Source organism: Amblyomma americanum, chromosome 1 (genome assembly GCF_052857255.1).
Source record: "Amblyomma americanum isolate KBUSLIRL-KWMA chromosome 1, ASM5285725v1, whole genome shotgun sequence".
Lineage (NCBI taxonomy): Eukaryota > Metazoa > Arthropoda > Arachnida > Ixodida > Ixodidae > Amblyomma > Amblyomma americanum.
Genome location: NC_135497.1, coordinates 430,734,301 through 430,757,633, shown reverse-complemented (window position 1 = coordinate 430,757,633; position 23,333 = coordinate 430,734,301). Strand labels below are relative to the sequence as shown.

The 23,333-nt window shown below is 47.8% G+C and overlaps 1 pseudogene; it reads left to right on the top strand.

Moving 5' to 3' along the window:
- The first annotated feature begins 910 nt into the window (after window positions 1-910).
- On the top strand, window positions 911-21,508 carry LOC144125035 (uncharacterized; annotated as a pseudogene).
- Window positions 21,509-23,333: the final 1,825 nt, after the last annotated feature.

Here is a 23,333-nt window from a genome sequence, read left to right as displayed (position 1 = left end):
ATACACGCTTTTTGTTTAGCCTCATCCACAGGCGTTCTTTTTTTTTCGGTTGCTTTTAAGTACAAGGGTGACGCCGAGACATAGAGGTCGTAAAGGCGACATTTGAAATGCGTTTCTGGAGAGAACCCGAAATGAATAAGGAGCAAACGGCAACCCAAAATCTAACAGCCAACGAATCAATAACTGGGCTTGCCTGCGTCTCTGCAAAACGTTAAAATACAAATAAAAGAAAGATAGAGTAGAATCTCGATGACACGTATATGATTGATCTGAATTTAGGGATAATACAAATTTCAAAAGTGTCTCGGACGGTCTACATTGTACAAAATGCGTTACGATTTGGGGTTACACGAAAAAATTTGCAATCCGGCCCGGATGATACGAACGCGCGACCAGCCACCCGTGCACGCTCCCACCGCTGGCCTTCTCTACCCCCGCCTCCCTTTCACAAGTGTCGAAGGGCACGAGCTACAACGCGTTGCCTGTAGCAACCCGACGAGTCAAGGTGAGCCACGTGCCTGACAGGGCTACGTCACCCACCGAAAAAGTTGTCTCGCAGCTGCTGGGGGCTGGCCAGGAGGACGCTGCCACTGGCTGCGCCCGTCCATTTCCCTCGTTCTTCGCTGCCATGTGCGTTTCGCCGAGTTCAACGTGGTCTGCCCAAACGTAACAAAGACGTAAACGGTGCAAGCGTTCACTATTGACTTGTTTCAGAAGCGCGAGGCACTTTCTTTTAAGGAGAAGCTTGATATGGTCAGGAAGGTTGATGAAAACCGAGCGAGGAAACGTGTCGACTTGGCAAAAGAGTTAAGGCTGGCACCGTCAACACTGCACCATTATTGGGCAGAGAGATGTTTTTTTGAAGAACGCTCAGAACATCGGTGTCACCAACAAGCAGGCCAAGACTGCGATGTATGTTAAGCTAGAAGAGGTCCTGCTGACATGGTCTCGGGAAGTCACAGCGGCTGGCATCGACGTGGACAGCAAGGTACTGCGAGAAAAAGCTGACAAAATCGCGCTCTCTCTTGAAATCGGAGGTTTCCAAGTTTCTGAAGGGTGGCTGCACCGATTTAAAGAGAGGCACGGACTTGTGTCGTCTCTGGTGAAGAACGAGTCAGCTGTCGACTACTGGCTGAACACGCTGCCAGCTCTGATTTCGGAGTACGCGCCGCGCGACAAATTTAATGCCGACGAGGCGGGCCTCTTCTTCAATCTGCAACCGGAGAGGACATTGTGCGTGAAAGGCCAGGCATGCCAGGGCGGCCAGAAAAGCAAGGAACGAGTGGCAGTGCTTTTTTGCTGCAACGCTGACGGCTTAGAGAAGCTGCAGTTTACTGTCATCGCGAAGTCCAAGGTCCAAGCAGCAGAGGTGTTTGCAATCGGCTGGACGTTTGCCTGTTTTGTACAGAGGGAACCGAAAGGCCTGAAAGATTGCAGATTCATTTCGTGAGTTGCTCACAAACCGGGACCGTAAATTGGAATAACAAATCGAAGGAATTTGCTTTTGTCGACCAGTGTTCTGCCCACCCAAAGCAAATGACTCAACAACTTCACAGTTTTCTGCTAGCAAACACTAACAGCCGTCTGCAGCCACTAGACGCTGGAATCATTCGCAGCGTTAAGCATCACTTTAAAGGACTTTTAGTGAGGCGTCTTTTGTCGAAAATACAGCACAAAGTTGTGCATTTGAGGATAAGTCTGTTAGATGCAGTGCACTTCTTAGCCCTGTCTTGGGACAATGTGACTGCAGGCACAATCTCGAATTGTTTTGAAAAATGTGAATTCAACATGGAACCTGATCTCTCTCCGACAGGAGATAATCAAAAGCCCCGTGAGGATTTCACGATTGAAGGCTGGGACAGTCTCATAACTCAAGTTTTCGTCTCACGACTTCTTAACCGTGGATGACGATGCTGCTACATGCAGGTTAAGAACCACCGAAGAGGTAATCAATGAAGCAGACAGAGATGAACTCGAGGAGCCTGACAGTGATAGTGAAGATGCCGATGCATCAGACACACAGCCATCACTGGCAGAAAGCTTTCACACTCTTGATGTCCTGCGCCGCACCGTCGGTGCCGGCAATGTGAGCGAAGAAACTGTTGCACGGTTTTACGCGTTTCAGTCAGGGCTGGTCAGTGAAATTGAGGGCAGGAGAGTGCAGAAGTGCATCGCAGACTTCTTTGGGCGGAAGTAGTTGAGCATAGTAAAGTTTTTGTGCATCCTTTATCTCTTTCCTTATGGCGCGGTTCAGGTGTCCAAAGATATGAGGCAGATATTGCGTCATTTCCTTTCCCCGAAACCAATTATTAATATTAATATTTATTATTATAAACAGTTTACGATAAGAGTCAGTGCAGAATGACTTAGTAACCTGAGCTTTGCTGATCACATTGGCTTGGTAACTCATTTTCTCGATTAACCGGAAGGCATGATAATGCGTTAGACAAGCAGAGCGGTGAGGCTAAAATTACTATGCAGAAAACTAACGGAATGTTCATCAGTCTCGGGACATGTAGCGAGGTACTGGAAGTGGTAAGGAAATAGGGCGGTGACTGCCTGCCGTAAGTAAGATTACGATCTGAATCACCAAACCGAAAAAACTGGCCTCATCCTATTTGTTGTGCCGGCTCATGCATTCGAAGGCTGAAAACCTTTCCTCCATAACTTGGTCCCAGATGCCACTGAAGATAGCGGGGTCTTCTTGACGTAAGGCGCTACAACAGGGGACAGGTGGAAACGGGGCTGGGGGCTGGTAGCTAGTCTCCGCATTAGGAACGTAAACCTTGCGACTGCAGAGTTCTAGTGCAGCGTTGGATGTGGTTATTGTGGCACCTAAACCAACTTAATAGTGGATTGTTTGATTGGTCACGGCGGCCGACACACACTGGACTCATTTCCCACCAGCACAAGACAGGCAGCTGGAGGCAGCAGGCTCCACCCGAGGGGCGCTTTCTAGCCGCCAGCAATGAAAACGATGTTTGGGAGTGCTGATTTCTTATTATGTTCATTTTAAAATGAGAATTTTTAAGCGGTATCCCAATAATTTTGCCACGTCTAAACATGCAGAAATCTTCTTTGCAAAGATAACTTTACCTATTACAAAACTGATATGGGCTGATGAATATTCAAAATTTCAGCAAATAATATGCTTTTATGTTAGTTTTATTTACACTGTAACTAGGAGTGCTGAGGCGTTACAGTAGCTGTCGCGATAGTGATAATGCAATACACAGCGTAACACAAAACGACATAAACTTTTCATGCCTCGAAAGAATTTTTAACTGAAAATGGGTAAAAATGACTCTGAAAGATTGGAAATTGCAGACATGTCAAAGTACCACGACCATCTGTTGTCCTTTTTTCTATTACACGTGTGAAGTTTTGGCAGTAACTTGATAGAGACAACGGTAAAATTATAAAGACAGCAGTGCGACAGTGCCGACAACAGTTGTGCGCCTTCTGCCATGCTAAGCGCGCCTTGGATGATTGGCCAAGAAGAGTGCAGACTGCGATGGAAGAGCACTCAAATATCTATCAGTGTGTTAGAACTTCGTATTGGAATTCGTTTGCTCTTCGAGCATGGAAACAGTTAAACAGTTCGGCCGCTTCACCTACGGTGCTCACCCGCGACACACACGGCAGCCTGTTGTCTAAAAAAGAAGTTTTGAAAGAGCACCGGCTGAGCCAGCATCGGCTAAGGCTTCTAGGAAAGCACCGCTGCAACTTGTGCCCTTACTCCTCCGATTACAAGTCGAAGTTAGACTGCGCTTTGCAGTTTCGTATTTATTTTTTGTATAGGTCCGCAACCATGGTTACGAGACAGAAACGAACATCACATAAAGTATGGCGCTCTTTGGCACAGGCTTCGTTTAAATACAGCCGCAGTTCTAATCGTTTTCAAGCATTTCGCTTCTCTAAGCAGGGAGAGGAGGAAATGGTTCTCCTGTTTGTTCAAGAGGCAATTGCGCTGTTAATTCTGATTGCATGTCTTCGCATTCTACGAGGAAGCTGTCGTACTTTTTCTCTTCTTTCAAGTGGAATTTGTTATTCAAACAGCGGTTTTACTTCCGCGACAGCTCACGTCGTTACGGAAACGCATTAACCGGCACTATTGGGGAGACCTGACAAGAAAAGATTGGAGGAGTAGAGCCCGCTGCCTAAAAACGATTGAACCACCAGCGTCGCGGCACATGAAATTAAATCGGCGAATAGTGTGCTTCCTTGTTCGCTTTCCCTGTCGCTGGGCAGTACAGTACTCGGCACCGAAATTGAGCGCGCGACATATTTTATCGGTTTCAAAGCATCAACGCATGTGTGTACCTTACTTTGTAATTTTATCTCATACATAAAGCAACAAATAAGAGGAATGCGTTTTTAAGCGCCGATCAAAGCTCCATAATGCTGCATCATGGCAGTGACCTCTGCTCCATCTGGCTGCAATACCCTTCTTTAGCAGCCATTTTAACGCTAATATATGCAGTTGAACTGTATCGTGTGATGTTTGTACGATTAAATCATTATTTCGGTCTTCCTCCTCTGAGCGGGCGATAATGTCTTGCTCAGTGCGTAACTTCTCTTCCTTCTGTTGTCTTTCTCTGCCAGAGGCCACTTCAACGTGCACGTACTGACATACGCGGGCAAGCGGCCCTTACGGTACAACGGATGCGTGAGAAGCTTCATACAGCGGCAGCACCAGATCAACCGCGAGAGGGTGCACTCAGGGAAGAATCCTTAAGGGTGCGGCGGCTGCGAGCTTCGCTTCACCCGATGTATGTATGTGTGACATTCCGTGTGTGATACGAGGATCCACGTTCGACGGCGCGGCGTAGACGGGGAACCGTGACAGCGGCATCATCAATTGCCCAGCCATGCTCTTTGAGTGACGACCGGAAAAACCGGTCCCGCCGCCGCCCCGGGGAAACAGGCTTTGTCCTCCCCAATTTCCGGTTGCATTCCAGGACAGGGGAGCTGTCAGCGGGCCAGAGCGCGCCGTACCACAGCCGACGCTATGCGAAACCGCGAAGACGACATTCTTTCCCTCCCCCCCCCCCCCTTTGTCGTGGGATATCGCCGGGAAGGCACCCACAGCTTCCCAGAAGGGCCGCGACGGACACCTGTCATGGCGGACAGGCAGTACTCGCCAAGAATGTGGAAAGACAGGCGCTAGTGAATTAGCTCCGAAGAGAGAGCCTGTGTATACTCTCACTTGAGAGAGAGTGGTGGCGTTTTTGTTGTTTATTTAGTTTGTATTGTTCACAGACTCTGGGGTCGAGGCTAAGCCCAGCCCAAGGGGTGGTCCCCATCTCGCATGTTATTTTGGATTGGAGAATTGATGCTTTGGGCGGGCCACTGGAAATGACCGCCCTTAGTCCTTTGTTAATCAAGTGCTTAAAAGCGCATGTAAACGGATGCAGTTCAGTCTGAGCTGGGGCTCCATGCTTGGCATGTGATGTGATGCTGCTTAGGCACTGGCCTGCCCGGTCGATGAGTGAAGTGGTGCAAAATTTGTTCTTTTGTAGATTCAGTTCTGCTTTTTTTCCAGTTTGGCTCTCTGTATATGTATGTTGTAAAATTGTGCTCTGCTGTCATCATCTACAAGCTCGCCTCCTGTTCATCTTCCGGGCCGGGCGACACTGGAGGAAGGGTTTGTGAACCATCCTCGAAGAAACGGACGACTATTGAAATTCTACTGCAAGCACGCTCAGGACGACATCGTTCGCGAAGAGGGCCTTCAGCGCCGAAGCCCGTCGGCGTGCAGCTTCTGCCAGCAACCGCTCGAGCCCAACTCCGGAGCCACTCCATCGCCCCCATGAAGTCGTCGGCACGTAAGCTCGGACGCCCCAGCCTCTGATGTATAATCTTCATCATGTGTAATTATTGAATATACCTGTTTGTTTAAACTGAGCCATACGGTGTCTCTTTGCCTCTCCGTCCCGTGTGGACCTGCGCATTATGGGGGTCATCACACTGGTGTCAGAAGTGGGGTCTCAAAAGCAAATGTCCTCTGAATGCTGTGACATTCATGACTTCAAAATTGTAATCAAAAGGGAATCACGGGACTGATTGTGGGACTTTTACCCCCATTTGAGAGTATTGAGGCACTGGAGGGCTTGAAAAAAAAAAATGACTGTATCTGAGGGAGCTCCCACTCCACAGCCGTCGCTCGGAGCAAGCATGCTGGCATTAGGAAGCGTCATTCCGACGTTTACGGGAGATAAGACAGGGGTTCCAATCTGCGATTTCTTTTCCATGCTAGAAGAGATTGGGAAAATGGGGGGATGGTCCGATGCTCAAATGCTGGGAATGGCGAGGTGTAAGATGGCAGGAGCTGCTCATGATTTTGCATGGCGAGACGAAAAAGTAAAATCCACAAAATCATTTGCGGAATTTAAGAAGCTCGCGTTTGAGCATTTTGACACTGAACCACGTCACGTGCGAGTACAGAGGTTCCGTGACGCCGGACAGATGGTAGGGGAGGACGTGCGAACGTTTGCGTCGCGGCTTCAGCGCTTAGCGCGCGATACGTTAAGCAGGGAGGAGGAAGGAGACCAGCTTAAGAAGAAATACGCGGAGGATATACTTAAAGAGGAAATGACCGCTTTGTTCGTGGCTGGTCTGCAAGACCCCGTGCGCCGGTTCGTGCTCTCGCGCAAGCCGAGCAATTTCGACCAAGCCGTGGAGGCCGCATTGGATGAGGAACAAAATGAGGCGTTAACGACAGCCGCAGCGAGAGTACGCGTCATAGAGAGAGCGGTGCTCAAGCCTGAGGTTGCTCTCTTGACAGAGCGGTTAGATCGCTTGGAACAGCTGCTAACTCAGCAGGTAGAACGCCAGGTTGAAGCGCGCGCTCAACAGCGCCCATTCGCTGGAAACCGGAGACCGCCACAAAGCTACAGGGGCGGTATGCGACATTTTGAAGAAATCGTATGCTTCGCTTGCCAGGGTCGCGGACACATCGCCAGGTTCTGCCAAAACATGCGCCGTGGGGAGCCACAAAGAGAAGCAGGCGAGACACGCCCTAAGCAAGCCTACAGCGGGGCTCCAGATACCGAGTCAAAAAACTAGTTAGTCCTCCCCAGCCTGAGGAGCGTGGGGAGGAAGCAGTAGATGATGAGGTGGTGGTAGTTTGTGTGGCCGACGAGGCATGCCCTGTTGTGCGTTGCAAGTTAAATGGTTGTTGCATGGAATTGTTGATAGATACGGGGTCAAAGGTGACATTGCTTAAGGAGAGCAGTTTTAACACGCTTCGAAGGAAGGGGGACCGCGAGGTGTTGGAAGCGTCTGGTGGTATGGCAACCAAATTTGTAGGCATAACGGGGGATCCTCTTGGCATAAGTGGACTCTACCGGTTACACTTCTCTCTCGGCGGAATTGCATTGGAGCACCCCTGCTACGTATGCCCGGACACGGTGTCTCTGCCAAACGGAGTGTCAGGTATATTAGGGCAGGATTTTTTGAGAAAAGGGAAGGTAGTAGTCTCATTCTCTGAGGAAGAGGTTAATGCGGGCGGCTCAAAAGTTCCGTTTTTGAACAGGAGAGGGGCTGAGATTCGCATTACCGATATTGACACCCGTCAAACAGTGGGATCATTGGAGAAGGTATATTCGCGGGTTGCCGTCCGGCTGGTCGAGGAGGCGGTCGTCCTTCCTTGGTCGGAGCACATTTTGTACGCGTTTGTGCCTTCAGATGTAGAGAGCGGCGCCGTGGGAGTGCTTGAGCCGGTCGACTATCTCAGCAATGGCCTGAAGGCAGCCGCGTGCCTCGTGACAGTTAATGACGCCCACAGAGTGCCCCTACGGGTGGTTAACTGTAGCCAGCAGCCACTGAGCCTTCCCAAGAACAAAACATTGGCTTTCTTCACCTCTGCGATAGAGCAACGTGAGCCCACCGATACGGTACTCGCAACTGTAGAGCATGCTAGTCCTTCGGCTGCTCCAAAGGTGTCGTTCGATCTTTCTCACGTAAAATCCAGGAAGAGGGAGGCTCTGGCTGGTTTGCTGAACGACTACTCGGAGGTATTCGCCGCGTCCAACCTGGATTTGGGCTGCTGTGGCGTTATAAAGCACAGGATAGAAACCGGCACTTCATCGCCCGTTTACCAGCGTGCGTACAGGATTCCTTACTCCCAACGTGAGGAGATGGAGCGGCAGGTGCAGGACCTGATTGATCGCGGCATTGTCGAACACTCAAAGTCACCCTGGGGAGCACCAGCACTATTGGTGGAAAAGCCAGATGGCTCGTATCGATTGGTAGTGGACTACCGCAAACTAAATGCCGTAACTCGCATCGATCCATACCCCATCCCCAATATACAGGAGACGCTTTCTCAGCTGGGCTCTGCCAGGTACTTCACGGTAGTGGACATGGCGGCGGGATTCTGGCAGATAGCAATGGATCCGGCAGATGCCGAGAAAACGGCATTCAACACGCCCTCAGGGCACTATGAATGGAAAAGAATGCCGATGGGTCTGGCCAACAGCCCTGCTGTCTGGCAGAGAACCGCTGATGTTATCCTGGCAGGTCTTCTGGGGAGGCTGTGCTTCGTGTATATGGATGACATTATCATATACAGTGGCAGTTTTGATAACCATTTGCGCGATATTGAGCAGGTTTTGGTGCGACTAAGAGCAGCGGGTCTCAAACTGAAGCCCTCTAAGTGCCAATTCCTCAAAAACGAGGTGAAATACCTCGGGCACGTTGTTTCAGCTGACGGCGTGCGACCGGACCCTGAGAAACTAAGGTGTGTCTCGGATTTTCCATCCCCGACTAGCGTCCGCCAGGTCCGGCAGTTTCTCGGCCTGATCGGTTACTACCGAAGGCACATCGAGGAGTTCGCCAAGCTCGCTAAGCCGCTCACCGCCTTAACAGCCAAAAATGTCGCCTTTCGTTGGGACGAAAACGCGGAGAATGCTTTTGGGGCCCTGAAAAGGAAGCTAATGAGTGCACCGCTGTTACGCCACCCGGATTTTAGTTTGCCCTTCGTTATGGCCACAGATGCGTCAAAGTTCGCAGTTGGTGCCGTGCTATCTCAGGTTATCGAGGGCAAAGAACATCCCGTTGCTTTTGCTAGCCGACAGTTGAGCCCCACAGAGCAAAAGTACGGAGCTACGGAAAGGGAGTGCCTCGCCGTTGTCTGGGCAGTAAAGCACTTCAGATGCTACCTTTACGGCCGCAAATTCAAGCTAGTCACAGACTGCCATCCTCTGAAATGGGTGATGAGTGTCAGGGACCCTAGCTCGCGACTCGCTAGATGGAATCTACACCTGCAGGAATACTGCTTTGAAGTTGAGCACAAGTCAGGAAAGACACATCTGAACGCTGATGCACTCAGCCGCACAGCTGCCGTGGCAGCTATAGAAGAGTTTGTCCCCGTAGTCGACCCCGCCGAATTACGCACAGAGCAGTGCAAAGATCCTGACCTGAAGCGAATAATCGAAAGCTTAGAGGGCGCACCGTCTCATCCCGAACAGCTAGGTTATTTCATTGACAAAGACGGCACCCTGTGTCGGCGCACGAGGCCAACCAGGAAAGGGAGACCAGAGAAAACCGCTTGGGAGAGAGTCGTCATACCTCGGTCGTGGACAGAAAGGGTTCTTCGCGCGTTTCACGATGCGCCATGCGCCGGTCATTTTGGCGTAGCGAAGACACGCAGGCGTGTGGAGCGTTTGTACTTTTGGAGTGGCATGCGACAGGATGTTAGAGACTACTGTGCGAAGTGTCATTCCTGTCTCGAAAGAAAAACACCCAAGAGACGAAGACCAGCTCCAATTCAGCCGTTCCCTGAGGTTTCGGCTCCCTTCGAGCGGACAGGTATGGACATAATGGGCCCATTGCCCACGACCACTTCCGGAAACAAGTACATTTTAGTATTTGTCGACCACCTTTCAAAATACGCGGAAACGGTAGCACTCCCAGATCAGAAGGCAGACACGGTTGCAAGAGCATTTGTCGAACAGATCGTGCTCCGACATGGACCCCCGAGGCAACTCTTGACAGATCGGGGAACGAACTTCGTGTCGCAGCTAATGAGGAGAGTTTGCGAGCTGCTTAAGATCGCTAAGAAGCAGACAACACCGTACCATCCGGCTTGCAACGGCGCGGTGGAGCGACTGAACCAAACCGTGGCCGGGTTCCTGTCGCATTTTGTTTCGCGCGACCAGCGGGACTGGGACTTGTGGCTCCCGTATACAATGTTTGCCTACAATTCCGCAGCACACGAGAGCACGGGCGAATCGCCATTCTTTCTTCTCTACGGCCGAGACCCGGACCAGCCTAGTGAAGTGCCAGAGGGCCCCCGTCGTGTCCCATACTCTTCACTGGACGACTATAAGGTTGAGCTAGAATCGCGCTTGCAAGTGGCGAGGGACATCGCAAAGGAGTCCTTAAAGAAAGCGGCGAAGCGCAGGAAGGAGGTGCACGATCGCAGTGCTAGAGACGCGCCGTTTGATGTGGGGGACAGCGTGTACATTGAAAACTGCCAAAGGCAGATTGGGCTAGCTCGTAAGTTCCAGACGAAGTGGAGAGGACCGTGCGAGGTTGTCGAGAAGCTTTCTCCGGTAAACTTCAGAGTCCGAGACGTGAACCGGCGTTTGATAAGGATACACGCAAATCGCCTCAAGTCGGCACCGGTTCAGTATTCACGAAATGAGGAAAGGGAAAGCGCGGATTTTGATGGGGACAGAAGTGAAGCGGAGCGCGCAGAGAGTTCGCAAGAAACGCCCTCTCCTGCATTTGTTCGGCAGGCGCCCGAGGTGACGGCCGGAATGCCACCGGATTTACTTCATGCATTGCTAGAAGAAGAAGCGCGCGAGGTTGCCGCGCAGATAACGCCAGGAGAGGCTCCTGCCACGAGCCCTCGCGAGTCCCAAAGCAGACAAAGGGGCACAGACTTACTTAGTATGACTCATGAAGGCCGATATCCGCTGCGAAATCGGAAAGCTAAGTCGGACTAATGGTGTAAACAGAGCGGAGTTGTGAACTGGTTAGAATTGTGTAATGCCGCAGCTCATAACATTGCTATATGCGTATGTGTTAAGTTATCGGAGTTGGTAGTTAAACCTTTCTGTCATTAAGTAACACCTTCACAGGAGAGCATGCGGAGCGCATGCAGAACCTGCCCTACTTCCTTTCGTTATCTATATTTTTGTCTGTGCCGTGATCGTGCTAGAAGTGGGAGCTCCTTTGTAACTGTGGTAAATTTATTTCGTCCAGTTTGGACTAGAAAGGAGAGGCTTGGGTGCTGAGTTTCATGTTTATCTGTAAAAGAAGATCAGTGCTGCCCCTGGAGACGCCAGTATTGACAGCGGAGGCATATGGTGTTGTGCAGTGGTGTTGAGTGCAGCGAAAAGTGTTTTGTCGGACGCACTGTGCGAGGCGATTCAGAAAGACAAGGGGAGCTGCGTGGACTCAAATGTTCAGAGAACATTCTTCTGGAGGGTGAGCGAGTGTGACATTCCGTGTGTGATACGAGGATCCACGTTCGACGGCGCGGCGTAGACGGGGAACCGTGACAGCGGCATCATCAATTGCCCAGCCATGCTCTTTGAGTGACGACCGGAAAAACCGGTCCCGCCGCCGCCCCGGGGAAACAGGCTTTGTCCTCCCCAATTTCCGGTTGCATTCCAGGACAGGGGAGCTGTCAGCGGGCCAGAGCGCGCCGTACCACAGCCGACGCTATGCGAAACCGCGAAGACGACATTCTTTCCCTCCCCCCCCCCCCTTTGTCGTGGGATATCGCCGGGAAGGCACCCACAGCTTCCCAGAAGGGCCGCGACGGACACCTGTCATGGCGGACAGGCAGTACTCGCCAAGAATGTGGAAAGACAGGCGCTAGTGAATTAGCTCCGAAGAGAGAGCCTGTGTATACTCTCACTTGAGAGAGAGTGGTGGCGTTTTTGTTGTTTATTTAGTTTGTATTGTTCACAGACTCTGGGGTCGAGGCTAAGCCCAGCCCAAGGGGTGGTCCCCATCTCGCATGTTATTTTGGATTGGAGAATTGATGCTTTGGGCGGGCCACTGGAAATGACCGCCCTTAGTCCTTTGTTAATCAAGTGCTTAAAAGCGCATGTAAACGGATGCAGTTCAGTCTGAGCTGGGGCTCCATGCTTGGCATGTGATGTGATGCTGCTTAGGCACTGGGCTGCCCGGTCGATGAGTGAAGTGGTGCAAAGTTTGTTCTTTTGTAGATTCAGTTCTGCTTTTTTTCCAGTTTGGCTCTCTGTATATGTATGTTGTAAAATTGTGCTCTGCTGTCATCATCTACAAGCTCGCCTCCTGTTCATCTTCCGGGCCGGGCGACACTGGAGGAAGGGTTTGTGAACCATCCTCGAAGAAACGGACGACTATTGAAATTCTACTGCAAGCACGCTCAGGACGACATCGTTCGCGAAGAGGGCCTTCAGCGCCGAAGCCCGTCGGCGTGCAGCTTCTGCCAGCAACCGCTCGAGCCCAACTCCGGAGCCACTCCATCGCCCCCATGAAGTCGTCGGCACGTAAGCTCGGACGCCCCAGCCTCTGATGTATAATCTTCATCATGTGTAATTATTGAATATACCTGTTTGTTTAAACTGAGCCATACGGTGTCTCTTTGCCTCTCCGTCCCGTGTGGACCTGCGCATTATGGGGGTCATCACATATGTATGTATGTATGTATGTATGTATGTATGTATGTATGTATGTATGTATGTACGTACGTATGTATGTATGTACGTACGTACATATGTATGTATGTATGTACGTACGTACATATGTATGTATGTATGTATGTACGTACGTATGTATGTACGTACGTATGTATGTACGTATGTATGTACGTACGTACGTACGTATGTACGTATGTATGTATGGGCATGTTCAGATAAGAACGGTAATCGAGGTCCGATGACCATTTTTTTGTTTTCAATTATATTTTTATATGTGATGGGTAAATGTGTCCACACAAAGGAATGAACCTTAGTTTTGCAAGGAACTTTGTAGTTTTCTCGGAAAAAAATCGTATGTCACAAGAGGTGGAGAATGTCGTTTTTGCCACTTCTCAAAGTTGCAAGTTTGGAGCATCACTGCATGCACAATAAGTGGTTTTCGCGCATAATTATTTTTTCAGTACTTTATAACAACTTGTACTATACGAAGAAATAAAAAAACGTTTTCTTTCTTTGTCAATCTTCTGAGTAAAAAATCGCAAATTTCGCTTCCGGAGCTGTGCGGTGCCAAAAAGGCACTTTTCAGGGCAGCCTTAGGGCAAGATGCGTAAAGATCTCCCGGCTGAATCTTTTTCTCTGTATTTTTCAGCTACATTTAATCACTTCAGGCAAGTTTTGTAGCTCTACACTTGACCTATGTTTTTCAATATGGCCTCAAAATTGGCAGAAGTTCAAAAACGTCAAAAAAGTGACAACTTTGACTTGAGTTTAAAAAAAAACATCATCATCGAATTTTATTAAAATTTGCCCTAATAATACTCAACATTTCATAATTCTAAGGCTTTAAAAAAGTATTGCATTATGTTGTTTTAAAGTATGGAAATAAATACAAAACGGACTTTATGATTTCAATCCCTACGACTGCTCAGTGTTCCCTCTTAGAATGCGCAATCGTCAGAAGCTGGTTTTAGTATTGGTATTTTGTAAGTAAATTTTAAACGCTACAGTTGCTGAGTTCATAAGTGTAATTTGTAAGCATTTTTTTCTATTACAATCAAAGGTCTAAAGCTCCTATTCGCTTTCGTACTGTTCTAACGGTGGGACCTAAATTACTGTAAGCATATTCCAACACGTTATTTTGGAGTGACGTGTGTGTAGGAGTAGTTTATGCAAACAATTAATGCACCCGTCACACTTTCAAGGTGACTTTAACTGCTACCGCCGCTCCAGGGATGAACCGCGCTTTGCAGCCGCTCCTATAGCTATATAACGCCCAGCGCGACCCTGAAATTCACAGCATCATGTGTGCCGCCGCCGCACCGAGGCTTTAGCCGCCGCTATCATCTTTTCATCGCAACGCACCGAACGCCTAGCAGTTATGCCTCAGCCTTCGACCTTCGACCGAGATAACCCTTGTGAGCGGATGTTGTTCGGATCTCGAATTTTGTGTGTCGTTTTCCAGGCCTGGTAGACCCGGTGGGGTCGTTTTCTGTACTCACGTGTTTTCTCTGCGCTGGAGCGCTCCCTCGACAAGCATACTTGGTATATCAGTCTCAGCTCGTACGCCAGACCGAAAGAACATCAGTGTCGACGGTGGGCAGCCTGTGTTAAAAATCCATTCATCTGTCCATCTCCTCTTTTTGGAAAAGCAGCTCTGGGCCCTGCATCCGTCACCTGCTCTTCTGTCTCGCGATAATCTCCGGAATCGGTGAGCTTTTGCATTCATGAAGAGATTTCCGCGGCGAACGTTTTGTGCCGACTACTCAAAAAGGCACAAACAGAATTGAAAAAGGACGTAATTTTCGCAGTGTAAATACACTCAATGTCGCTGCTCTCAAAAAAGTCCTACTTCCCGAAGAAGCTCTCCGAGTACGAGGAAGTGACTTCATCTGTCAGAATTGTTACCGTCGGTTCAAGGAAGACATAGATAATATGCAGGCAGAGTCAACCGAAACATTAGAAGAATTCCGCCCTCGGGAAGAAATCGTAGAAAATTTAAATTCAAGTGTCAGCCTTACCTCCGAAATCTCGCCCCTAAAGCCACCGAGCGCTCTAAAAAAACGCCTCAGACTTTCCTATGCAAAGCGAAAGCAGGAAGAGGTGGCAAGAGCTATGGTGACGAAAATACGATCGGGGATACAGGCAGCATATAATGTCCCAGAGACTTCGCGTGCGTCAGAAGAAAAGTGTGCGCAATGCAGCAGATGGGAGGACAACCTACATGCTGCCTACAATAGGTGCACGTCCTTTCAAGAGCGTTGCCAGCTGCTGACACTGCTACCACGCAACCTAACCGTGAAATATGTGCAGGAAGTTATTCCAGAGGCAACGAGGTACGTTATCCAAAAATCGAAGAAGATGGTGGATGAGGAAGGCGTATGGTCAACACAGGAGAAATATACAAGATGTAAACTACAACAGGAAGACATTACCACCGTTTTAGAATATTACACCATGGATGAACTCGATTGCTCTAGACAGACTCCGAACAAAAAGGATGTTGTGAGAATCGAGAAGGGAGGAGAGAAAGAATGGATACCTAAACGCTTCATGACGCGGTCCTTGCGAGAAGCATTCCGCCTCTACAAGCAAGCTCACCCTGCCTCCCAGGTTGGCCTCACCAAATTCATATCCTTGCGTCCTAAGTGGGTGAAATGCTCGCCACAGTGGCAAGTGTGTGTTTGTGTGTGCTGTGCAAACTTTCAGTTGTGCCTCGTGGGACTGCAGAACGCGTCCGGAAGGTCGCTTTCTCCCGAAGATATGCAGAGCCTCTGCGTATGCCAGGAACCTACTGCGTCGTGTTTCCTTAGGAATTGTGAGCACTGTCCACAAGATGGCATTTTCACTTTGGAAAATTTTGAAATGAGCAGCGAGGACGAGGTGTTGATTGCTTCATGGGAATACGGTGAGCTCGTTAAAAAGACTCTGACCGCTTCATCATTTATGAGAGAATGTCTAAGAATGACCATGAAATGGATTCCCCACAACTATATTACATCTGAGCAAGCAAGAGCAATACATGAAGAAAAACAGCTGCAAGAGAGGTGCAATTGTTTTGCATTTTGATTTCGCCGAAAACTGGACAGTTGTGCTTCCAGACGCAGTACAAGCTTACAATTGGCAGAAAAAGCAGGTGACCGTGTTTACCTGCGTTGTCACGTCAAGAAAATCGACTCGGAACTATGCCGTAATTTCCGACGATATGTCTCATGATTCAGCTCATGCATGCTTGGCTCTGTCAAAAATCAAAGCACACCTCGAAGACAACGCGCCAATCTACACCAAGATAACATATGTGAGCGACGGGGCTCCCGCTCACTTCAAGAATAAATATCAGTTTCATGAGCTACAACGCAGTGAATGTCGAGAGACGAAATGGATGTTTTCGGCCACTGGACACGGCAAAAATGCTTGCGACGGCGTTGGTGGGCTTGTCAAACGTCGAGCATCACACCACAACTTGCGGAAGCCTGCAAGTGAGTCCATACAAACAGCCAGCGGCTTCGTAGACGCAATTAAAGGAACGCTAAAGAACATCACCATTCTGGAGCTCCCACAGAGGGAGCTTGCAGACTTTCGCGAAACGAAGAAGGAAGAATGGAAAATGGCAAAGAAAGTGCCTGGAGTTCAGACGCTCCATATGTGGAAGTACGTTCAAACAAATGAAGGCAGTGCATCCTACGTGGCCTCCACCGCTGCTTCGGAATGGAAGAGACAGTGATCTGGTTTGTGCTTCGTGCTGGACAATATACTGTGCGCATACCGACTTCAACTGCTGCCGTTAATTTCTTGTTACGATTTTCTGAATTGCAATCTGCATATAAAGCGGCATCCCATTTGTAAATTGCGTTCCTATTAAAACTCCTCCTGATTAAAAATCTCGCAGATAAATTGTTCGTCTCAGAAGACGACGTTCTGTCTCCTGACATTGCCCTGTAGAACCTTTGAACACAGAGGTAAACAGATGCAGGTACGGAAACGTCGGCTTCAGAAATACATTAATATAAATTTTTATATATAAAATTTTTTCTAGGAACCCACAAATTATCTAATATTTTTAAAAAATCGATTACATACCAATGTACCTTACGATGATAAATTAGAGAATACAAAAAAAAACGTTTGACCGCCAGCAGTCAGTTCATCAGGTGAAATAACGAATTTATTCCCATTTTGACGCATTAAGAACGCCGCTAACAAGCGAGTAGAAGCTGTACAAACATTCACGATGGTTCGCATATTGTGGTAATTGAAATGTAACCACGTTCAGTGAGTGCTAAATCAAATTTCTGACAGTTACTATTTCTAAGAAGCAGTAATAAGTAATTCTAGGTAACAAAAACATGAACTCAGTTTTGCATTTATTTTTATACTTTAAAACAAAATAATGCAACACTTTTTGGGTGTTTTAAAATTATCGAGTATTGAGTATTATTAGGGCATTTTTTAATAAAATTCAATGGTGATGTTTTTTTTTAAATTCAAGTCAAAGTTGTCACTTTTTTGAAGTTTTTGAACTTCTGCCAATTTTGAGGCCATATTGAAAAACATAGGTCAAGTGTAGAGCTACAAAACTTGCCTGAAGTGATTAAAAGTAGCTGAAAAATACAGAGAAAAAGATTCAGTCGGGAGATCTTTACGCATCTTGCCCTAAGGCTGCCCTGAAAAGTGCCTTTTTGGCACCGCACAGCTCCGGAAGCGAAGTTTGCGATTTTTTACTCAGAAGACTGACACAGCAAGAAAACGTTTTTTATATTATTCGTATAGTGCAAGTTGTAATAAAGTGCTGAAAAAATACTTATGCGCAAAAACAACTTATTGTGCATGCAGTTATGCTCCAAACTTGCAACTTTGCGAAGTGGGAAAAACGACATACTCCACCTCTTGTGACATACAATTTTTTTCCGAGAAAACCATGAAGTTCCTTGCAAAACTAAGGTTCATTCCTTTGTGTGGACACATTTACCCATCACATATAAAAATTTATTTGAAAACAAAAAATGGTCATGGGACCTCGATTACCGTTATCTGAACATGCCCGTATGTATGTATGTATGGATGTATGTATGTATGTATCTAGGTATGTATGGATGTATGTATGTATGTATGTATGTATCTATGTATCTATGTATGTATCTATGTATGTATCTATGTATGTATCTATGTATGTATCTATGTATGTATCTATGTATGTATCTATGTATGTATCTATGTATGTATCTATGTATGTATCTATGTATGTATGTATGTATGTATGTATGTATGTATGTATGTATGTATGTATGTATGTATGTATGTATGTATGTATGTATGTATGTATGTATGTATGTATGTATGTATGGATGGATGGATGGATGGATGGATGGATGGATGGATGGATGGATGGATGGATGGATGGATGGATGGATGGATGGATGGATGGATGGATGGACGGATGGATGGACGGACGGACGGACGGATACGGCTGAACCCTTTAAATCGGGTGGTGGTTCAAGCCACCTAACCATGACTTGTGAAATTTTACGAGATTGTTGCCTCAAGCGCCACTGCAATAAGAAACTCTCTACTTTTCGAAGGTCTTCGTCATTTGTGTGTCGTCGTTGCAGAAAGAGGTTTTCCATAAAGGAAAACCTCAACACACAACTAAAGACGCAGCAGTAGGACAGACCCCGCACCACATTGCACGGAGCTCCGGAACAGGTTACCGAAACACAGCCAAATGGAGAAATACGAAAGTAGAACGTGAAGCCGCCTCTAGCACTTGCACAGTACGCACTTTCATAAGGGCTTATATACCGTCCAAAATCAGTGACGCCATGTACGCGCGCTTCCTCCGCGCTTCCATTGAAAAATACGAATCCCAACGCAACGACAAAGAACGAAGATGGAGCCGTCTGAGGTCCCGAAAAAAAATGCAGTGCAGCAGTGCTTTGGTATCAAAGCCGTCATGAATGAAATAAATAAAAACACAACAAACAACTGCGTGGAATTTTCTTCGCCGGCATAGATATTATTCTCGCAGAGTAGAAAGAATGTCGAAGCCCTGTGCCGTTTGAGGACTGTCCGCCTTTATATCTGACGCATGTTCAGCCGTGAGAAAAGGTGCGCAGACCAGGGGAACGGTGTCAGAATGCTGGACAGCACATTCTGATGGAGCGTGCATGTTTTAGAGAGAAACGCACAGTGCACTCTCCTCAATACGTGGCCAGTTCTTGCCCGCATTTCAGCCACGTGCGGCTATTTCCAGAATTGAGCAACGAAGAAACGCTTTTCACGAGCAAGCTAACGCAGTAGTATGCCTGAATTGGAAACCTTCAGCACCTCGCATCCTTGTCGTTCTGCGCGTCTAATCCAAGAAATGGAAGTATGGCGTAAAGTGTTCACGCTTTGTGCAATGTTGCAGACAATGCTCAAGGACAGGACAGGTACAGGCCTCGATTTTCACTGGAGACAACAGCTCCGCACGACAAATTGTATAATGTATCCTTCGCTGAGTAGCATTGTTACTCGGAAATAGTAGATGGCGTCTGTGCACTAGACCCTAGAGCGCGCAAGGCTCCCGTAGTTCAGAGAAGACCGACTTTTGATGCAGTTCTGTTTGCTTTGAATTCATGCCGTTATGGTTTCTGTATTATTGCCTTTTTGGTGTTCACAATTTATTGCTGGATGGCGTTTTCGATTTTCGTAACTTCACTAGCCCATGTTTGGTTTCGTAATAGTATTACTCTGTTTGGAAGTGTGTGCTCTGCGGTATATTTGCGCTTTAATACTCTCTGACATTGTATGTTGTCTTACTGCCTTTTTAGGGGACTGATGTTTGTTGTCGTTGCATTCGCGCGTAAATGGAATATTTCTGCAGGCGTAATTGATCGCGTTCTAGTGGCTGCTATCGCAGACGCTCCAGTTTTTGGTCTAAATGATCCCCGGTGTTGTGTTTGATAATTCTTTAGTTCCCTATCTTAAGTGTCAGCAAAAGTGCTGAGCTGTTTAGGGACGTTGTCGTGCACAATCACATTCAGTACTGCTTCTTGTCTCTGATATCAATATAAAATCTGTTGTTGAAGTTAGATTCTTACGGTGTTATCAAAATGGCAGCGCAAATATTGCTAATAGGTATACTTTGTCATGAAAATTTATTGCGATGCATGCCGCATACCTTTGCGTTATCGGGCCTTATTTTAATGCTGCTTATTATTTGTAGCCATGAACACTTGCCGTACAATACCGAGCAAGCGCCCCCAGTCGAGTAAGTTCCCCATCCACTGTATCCGCAAATTTCAGCTTTTAACTACCAATCAAGCGCCCTCCCTCGGTTCCGAAAGGAGCATCTTTCTGAAAGGTTTTATTTGTAGCGAGAGATGTTTATCGATCCAAGTTAATCTAAGTCAATCCAATCCAATAGTAAACAAGAACCACGTGAGCTGCCTCCGTCGCCATTTTGTTGTTTGTCGGCATGAGGTCAGTCGTGTTTCTGCCTGTGCTGTGCATTTCTGCACAGTGCAAAAGACAATCGAGGTCATCGAGTGGCACAGGTTTAATGGAAATAATGTGCATCGAACATCTCGAGTGTTCAAGCTGCACCGCAAGAGCGTACGGGAATGGGACAAGAACGGCGAAGTTCTTCTACAACAGAACATCGGAAAGTCTAAGGTACGGCGCAGGTTAGCAAAAGGAGCCCCTGTTTTTAAGCGAAGCAGTAGACGGCGCGCTTTTTGAATTTCTGGAGCGCGGAAGAAGTGCCGGACGCGCCGTCAGCAACAGACTGCTTTCTGAAGAAGGTTTGAGTTTAGCGAATAACCGGCAGCTTGGTAACTTTGTGGCCTCCAGCATGTATTTGAAGAGGCGGAAGGCACGGTTTGGTGTTTCTATGCGGCAAGCAACGAATGACAGCCAGAAGAAACTCGAGGACTGCTTGGAGGAGACGAGAGCATTCCGTGCTGCTATAGGCTCTCTACGACGATGCCACGACTTGACTCTCTACCACATTGCGAATATGGACCAAACCATGGTTCGAATGGACACTCCAGCGAATCCTACGAACAACCTCTGGGGGGAAAGCACTATCCGGATTGCCAGCATTGGCTGCGCCCGGTGGACATATACAGTTTCCTTAGCAGCCTGTGGCTGTGGGCACAAGCTTCCAGCGTTCGTCATCTTGATGGAGCCAAGCGGAAAAATTCCAGCGACAGCCTTCATGAGCCTTCGTGTACCAGGTGAGAACTAGATCTGGCTTGCTACTTTTCCATCGGATAATGTGATCGATTACCAGCTTTTGCTAAATGCAGTGTGTTTTGTTTCATCTTTAGCGAATTGCCTTGGGACCGTTTCAAAATAATGGTTGGATGACGTTAGAGAAGTTTAAAGAGTGGCTGATGAAGATATGGGGCCCAAATACTGACGTCGTACGGCAGCTCCGAGTGTTGGATTAGGCGCCTATACACAAGACCCAAGCCGCAATTCATTATTGTTACACTGACATTGTGTACGTGCCAGCCGTTTGCACCAGTCTTCTTCAACCTGCTAACGTTTTGTGTAACAAGCCGTTCAAGGACAGTCTTCGGAGGGCCTGAAAGGCCTTTATGCGGAAGTGGGAGAGAGCGCCAAATGGAAACCAGCGGAAACCATCACGGCATGACGTGCTGGATTTTGTATGTGAGGTGTGGGCTGCCGTCCCAGAAGAAAACGTACCACGCTAGTTCTAGGTCTGTGGCATCACGAACGCGCTTGACGGGTGCGAGGGCGGCGAACTGCACGGTCGGCTTGCAGACATCTCTAAAGAACGCGATGAGCTGAGGGAAGAGTGTGCGTACCTCGTTTTCGGGTCAGATTCCGAGGACTCACTCGATGGGTTTGAAAGTGAATAAAAAGATACCGGTATAAAAAAAACTGCATTCGTCAATAACTTTTGCTAAAAGAGCGCAGACCAGAGTCATTATATTAGTGGCCGCCATCTTGAATATAGGTGCGGAACCGAGGAAGTCCCCCCCCCCTCCTATTTTTGTTCAGTTATCTCTCGAGTAGCGGGGGGCACTTGGTCGGTATTTTACGGTAGTGAAGATTGTTTTGTGTTCGAGCCTGTGATCTAGCCAGTACCACGCTAAGACTCAGAATATCTCTAAATAAGAAAGGTGAGCTTAGTGTCGCAGCCATAATGAATATTTTTTATTTACTTTTTTTATTGAAGCATCCAGCCCTAATCTGTTGCAGGCTGTAAGCAGATGAATGGAATGCGCTCAGCAATGAAACCTATCACACATATTATAACAGAAGTTGCATATACTTTATATTGGCGCACCATTTTTACTTACACCGGGCCAACTATTATCAATATTTCCAGCATAGTTACAGACTAACATAAAGTAAAAGAAAATGAAGGCAGTCGCTGGATGTTGTTATTAAGGTTCTTTGCTGCAGCTGTCAGCAAGTATTCCCGAAAGCAGGCATCCTTACATGCGGTATAAGAAACGAAGAAATTGCAGGCGCATCAGCGATCGAAATTTGGTGTCACGTAGAACACACACGGCTAGTATCAAATAAGTACCCCTAAGGTCATCGGCGGTCCGTGTTTTGAGGAGCAGAATTCCTATAAAAATTATTAGCACAGGCATGTCATATGATGACGGTAGACGCAAAAAGACTCGTGATTATTTGTATCTGTGGAAAGGAACACCGAGCGACCCAGGTTAGAGAGACAAAGACTCTTATTTATCCATGCCCGTCAATAATCCGAAGATCTCTCAATTTCTTGGGCACTGAAACTAGCGCAGCACAGTGTCATGAGCGTAAGTTTCACCGAGGGATATTCAAACTACTTTTATATCCAAATTTGAATGAGCGTAAGGTTCGTAGGAAACAAAATCATATAGAGGCACACTTTGCATTCGTGCTATCGGGAAGTTGAGCAAGATAGAAAAAATCGGCTGTGGTTTAGATCTGATTAAACCTCGTGTGACGCGACATCTGCAGCTGGCCCAGTGGAACTTGGTCACGGGATCAACCACGGCGTTGCGCCGCCTGCAGCTGCTCCGCATCACGTGATAGCGTGGCGCTGCCGCCAAGCTGAAGGCCCGAAATGCTACAGTAATGTAGCTGTCACTAGAAAAGGACCTGCCGATGAGAGGGACGAAGCGATTCCCCTGGTCGGCGGTTTAAATCCCCAGCCTTTGCTTGAAGCGGACACCGAAATATCAAAAAAGCGGTATTACCTTTGACATACAATCGGTGCTGATTTACTACCTTGGTTTTTCGCTGACGGTTATAATGCTCATACAAAGAGAGTAAACCGCGGTATGCCTATTCCACCTTATTCTCCGATGATAACACCACTTTTCAGCACAGTGACGCCACTTCGCTGAGGGATGGCAGCACTTTTTCGAGCGAACCCGTGGCATAGATGCGAGATTCCTTCATATTGTCCGCAGGGGTATTCCACGTCATACTCTGGGGGGATGTCGTAGTCGTTGTCCGACAGGTGCCTGAACCACGTCGGATCTTATCTATTCCCAGGCATCATCCACGCGCTCCGGCGGCGATGTCGGCGGGTCCAAGTTGATCAGCAGTAGCACGAATTTGTGATCGGTGCAGTAGGTCGATGCGTACCTTACTTCGTGCGCTGTGAGTGGAACCTTATATTGAACGTCAAGTCGATTCAGGTGCCTCGCGAGGTGGCCACTGAATTGATTGGATAGG